The sequence below is a fragment of the Octopus bimaculoides genome, chromosome 2 (assembly GCF_001194135.2).
Source record: "Octopus bimaculoides isolate UCB-OBI-ISO-001 chromosome 2, ASM119413v2, whole genome shotgun sequence".
NCBI lineage: Eukaryota > Metazoa > Mollusca > Cephalopoda > Octopoda > Octopodidae > Octopus > Octopus bimaculoides.
This window is the reverse complement of record NC_068982.1, coordinates 27,159,838-27,165,082: the sequence shown is the minus strand read 5'-3', so window position 1 is coordinate 27,165,082 and position 5,245 is coordinate 27,159,838. Positions and strand designations below refer to the sequence as shown.

The 5,245-nt window shown below is 35.9% G+C and overlaps 1 protein-coding gene across 2 annotated transcripts in view; it reads left to right on the top strand.

The window, feature by feature from the left end:
• LOC106868268 (uncharacterized) overlaps positions 1-4,048 on the top strand; it is a 47,525-nt gene extending 43,477 nt beyond the window's left edge. For both annotated transcript variants that reach the window (XM_052975925.1, XM_052975923.1), the window contains exon 5: positions 3,756-4,048. The gene's annotated coding sequence lies outside the window, so the exon portion shown is untranslated. The remainder of the gene's footprint in view (positions 1-3,755) is intronic.
• Positions 4,049-5,245: the final 1,197 nt, after the last annotated feature.

The following is a 5,245-nucleotide window of genomic DNA, read 5'->3' as shown; positions in this document are numbered from 1 at the left end:
CTTCCCATGGACGGCAAATTAAATTTGTATACACAAATTAAATCTTGCCATGGAGGAATGTAGTGGCGGACAAAAAACAAGACAGGAAAACAAACAGAAAAGGCTTTACGGCCAGACGAGAAAAATTATGTGTGTATGAACGCTGTGAGGCACGAACTTGAAAGTAGGGACGAAGTAGTTACACACATTGCGTATCTACACACATACACACTCATAGACACGCGCGCGCGCACACGCACACACACACACACACACACACACACACACACACATGCACACATCTGTATGCATGCATATATATTTTATACCATCAAGGTGTTTTGAATGTTAGCTGATGATTGAAAAAGTGATTCTTAAGCAAGTACATCCACGGTTATAAACTATAAAAGAAATCCAAAAAGTTCAAGTCCAGTTTAGAATGAAATCATGCCTCGCCCCAATGTTAATTAATTTTATAAAAAATGATACGCTTGGAGAAGGTCAAACTTGAGTTTTCAAGTACTCGCATTTGCTTAATTTTACTCCAACCGTATTTATTGGAAAGTTAGCTAGGTACAGTACTTGTATGAGTTAACTATGTAAAATAGTGTCCATAACTTGTTCAATTTCAAAGAGTGTTCTCGAATATTATCCTTCCTTTTGTTTAAAACTTTTAGTTTCTGTAAGAATCTTTTGATAAAAAGTAGTTCCATTGCCTTCGGAACTTTGGGTCATCCTTTGAACATTTGTAGAAGGGAAATAGCATGAATTTGCCGTCTCCATATATTTCCAGATGCTTACTCAGTAGAATCTTGTGTAATTCCTTTAGTTTGATATGCTGTCTGTGGAAAGTTGCACGTTGGCAAAGGGAATTGTTGGTTTCGTCTGTTCATATCTGCATTTATTTTGAAGGAGAATCCACTTGTGAATTTTATGTGGGAACCACTGTCTAAATATTTGAAGTTGTTGTTACATGTTCCACATCTGTTATCTCCACAGTCTTTCATGGAGAATTCTGAATTATTCTCTGGTGTGAATTTTGCCCGCGTGAGATGTTATTAAAGATTTTGTGGATGACGTTTATTGTTTCGTAAAAACTTTTCATTAACCAATTTTTTCCTTTTGAGGCTTTGTAGGAGTTTTGGTAATTCTTTTTATAGTGTGAAACATCTTGGTTACTCCAGGATTGTGTGTATTGGTAAATGGAATAGTATTTTCTTTAATTTGTTTTCTTTGGTGTCCTCAGTTGCGTGACGTCCAGCTTCATCGCATTTATAATTCCATAACTTAATAATTTTAAGCGGTAATTCTGTTTTTAGGAAGCATTTGAATTTATGAAGTTGAATTTGACGTATTTTTGTATCAACAACTATTACACAGATACTTGCCATACTGTATGGAATGTGTGAAAGATGGCAAGAGTAGAAGTTCAAGTATTGGTGCTTGTCCGTTTGTTTTTGTAAAAGATATCCGTTGCGACTGTGGAGTCACGTATTTTTACACGAAAGTCTAGAATAGTAGGTCATTATAAGTGGTTTCTTTCGCCAATTTGAAAGATGGGTGAAGAGTGTTGAGGAGGTTATCAAATATTTGTAGATTAATCGTTTCCACTTTTCAATGGCATATTTCTTGAAATTTTGGTTAAAATCTTTCTCTACTTCCTCGTACAGTTTTTCTTCTAAGAAACCCACAACCAGGTTACCTTATTTCGTCACCATAGCTGTGCAAATTTCGTCACCATAGCAAATTTCATTACCATAGCTGTGCTTTTTATTTGACGATATATTTTACAATCAAAGCTAACTGTGTTCTTTTCTAGTATCAGGCGTGCGTTCTTGGTAATGAAGTTCGTTTTGAAGCGCTCGCTTATCTTACCTCTATGTTTTCTACCAAGTGTTTGATTGCTTCCAAACCCCCAAAGTGTGAGGTATATTAGTATAAAGATTATTGACGTCGAGGCTTGTAAGGATAATACCTTCTGAGACAGTGGGTGGAATGTATTTGAGGAAATCCATGTCATCTCGAATATAGCTGAGTATTAATGAGCATAGGGGCTTAAGGAGTATATCCAAAAGTTGACTTAGTCCTGTGTTGGGAATTGAGGCCCAGCAACTATTGGTCTCAATTTGAGATCAGCGGGTCTTAGTAATTTTTTGTATTGGTTCTTATGTTCATTTGTGGCTCTCTGTATTTCTGAGCTTTCGTGGATCTTGGGTAATCCGTAGAAATTGCTATCTATCATTACACAGTTAAATAAGTAGTCTATTTCCTTACCTGTGGAGGAATCTGGGTGTTGGTGAATTAATGTTCTGATTTTATTGATTATTGTTTTTTTTCGGGTTTCTTGATGTTTTCCTCAAAGTAGTTTTGATCTTTTAGATGTTACAATGTTTTGTGTTTATAATAGTCTCTGTCCATAATCATTATCGTCTGAGGTTTCCAGTATTGAATAGCGACAATCCTATATGAGGCGGGTGCCATAGTCTTATGAGTTTATTAATGCGTTTTCAATAATTGAGAAAATACGAATGACTTAACGCTCGTATTCTTCAGCAAAACTTGATGGTGCAATAACAGACGTGTGAGTTTTTAAATGTTTGAGAATTATCGTGTTTAGCGTCTTGTTTTCCCTGACAAGAAATGTCATTAACACGAATTAGTCTTATCAATGTAATTTTAATATAATAAAATATTCTTTGGTGTTCCTGATACCACGAAGGTTAGTCTACACTTACAACTCAACGCTTTAAGACTTAACATAAAACTCCTGTATGTCCGTCATTATAAGGAGAATAATAAGGCGGCGAGTTGGCAGAAACGTTAGCACACCGGGCGAAATGCTTAGCGGTATTGAGGTCTGTCTTTACGTTCTGAGTTCAAATTCCGCCGAGGTTGGCTTTGCCTTTCATCCTTTCGGGGTCGATAATTTAAGTACCAGTTGCGTACTGGGTCGATCTAATCGACTGGCCCCCTCTCCCAAAATTTCGGGCCTTGTACCTAGAGTAGAAAAGATTATAAGGAGAATAATGAAGATGTAAGTAAACTGTCGTCTTAACCCTTTAGCATTCAGATTATCCTGTTAAAAGAAATGCTTATTTATCCACAGTGTTTAGAGTTAATCATATATTATCTCGTAGCTTCAAGATTTCGATGATGTGATTGGTTATTTTTGGGATGACATTATAGGGTAGGTGTTAAATACCAGATCTAGCTGGTTTGAATGTAAACAGACAGAATAATTGTGCCTGATGTGGCCGTTTTAAACGTTGGAGGGTTAAGGTATGGGTGTACGAGGCAATTGCCATGAGGCCCGATTGGTTTAGGGGCCCAATTCTGATCTATGTAAGCTGTGAATTGTTATCAATAGATAAATACTACAGGGCTTAGTGCATTGATTTGTCCGGGGGTCTATAATCCTGCTAAGATTGCCCTGCATACGATTTATTATGCCGATCCAAGGTAGTGAGCTGGCTGAATCGCTAGCATGCCGAGAAAAATGCTTAGTGGCATTTCGTCCATCTTTACGTACTGAGTTCAAATTCCGGCAAGGTCGACTTTGTCTTTCATCCTTTCGGGGTCGATAAATTAAGTACCAGTTGAACACTGGAGTCGATGTAGTCGGCTTATCTCCCAGCTTCCCGAAATTGCTGGCCTTGTGCCAAAATTTTAAACCATTTATGCCAGTCCTTACCAATCTTCTCATAATTGCATTTTTCTGAAGCTATATCGCTCTCAATCCTTTTAATATTCTTTCTTTTGTTCTTTTACTCTTTTAGCCATTCGACTATGACCATGCTGAGTTACGGTATTCATGAGATTTTAGTTGATTACATCAATCCCAGGGCTTCGTATGGTAATTATATCATTGGTCTTGTACCGAACCCATTACAAACTGACTTTGGCATGAGAGAACGTAACTGGGACAGTTATTAACTAACAAATATTTTCATCAAAATGAGCACAAGGTAAAATTAATTCCTCGGAACAGTAACATTTGCTCTCAGTGAAAAAAAATACACTTGTTGACTTGAATAAAAGAGAAAAAAAAAATAAAGTTGATAATTTTGTATGAAGGCTTTCATTATTTTGTTAGCTATTTGTAACCTCAGTGTGTATTTTCATCTGCACAAGACACGTTTGACAGAAATTTAGAGGAAATTCTTCACAATATTTACATTTGGTGTCTATCTTTGTCATATTTGTGGATCTACACATTTCCCAACTGTATCTGCAGTGAAAATGAAACGTAACAGTTTTAACTAGGAATCGAAATCGGATCCCTGTCTCAGCTTGTTGGTAGTTCACTTTTGCACTTTTGTTCACCATAGAAGTATAGGTAAGTATAAAATGGTACTCAGCTTACAATAGTTGAAATTATCATATTGAAAGTTCTAATAAGGAATCGAAAAATGATCTAAGGAGATTGCTTATCTGAATAAACAAATATTCACACTTCTATTATTGCAAGATCGATTTTTTGCTTCACAATGCCAATACTAAGTCTTTTATCTTTTATTGAAAGATAAATTATTGAAAGCACATAAATCAAAGATATTTACTTCTAGTCTCTATGAACTGGTAAAGCAACTGTGTTGATATAATATTCTTTTATTTACACATCAGCTTTGCGCTTTTATTCAAGTTAACTGAGGCTCTCTGGTAGTGGCCACTGTTCCTAGGAATTCCTTTTACAATTCTAGACGTCATCTTTAGTGAATGTTTACTGGTTAGTAGTTAGATGGTAAATAAGAATGTTGATAATATTTCAGTGAGATGGAATACAAGGTTAGTTAGACAAGTGTTTAATGTCTGCATGAAAGCCACCCTGTATTCCAATTTTGGTTCATATGAGGAAGTTATAAACAATAGCATCTCGTCTTCTTATCAAACAATGTGAAGCCTCTCTTTTCATTAACATGTTCGGGATATGCTTAATAACCAATGAATAAAAATTCAACTATATGATATAAGGAGATTACAGAATGATCGATTATTTCAGCAGAAAGAAATCACAAAAGACCTGAAAATACTATTATTGTATTGCTGAAGCAAGTTGTAACTGGACATCGATCTGGGATATGTATAAGCGATTGATCGCATGGATAAGATATTAGTCTACTTGCTCATAGCTTGCGAGATCAAATCCGTCTCTGAGTGAAATACTTTATCAGCCTTTGTTTCATCACGCCTAATTACGAGTAGATAATGCTTGTTTTTCATGTGGAATGCTGGCAATGGTCTGGTCAAAACAGATTTGGCTTATATA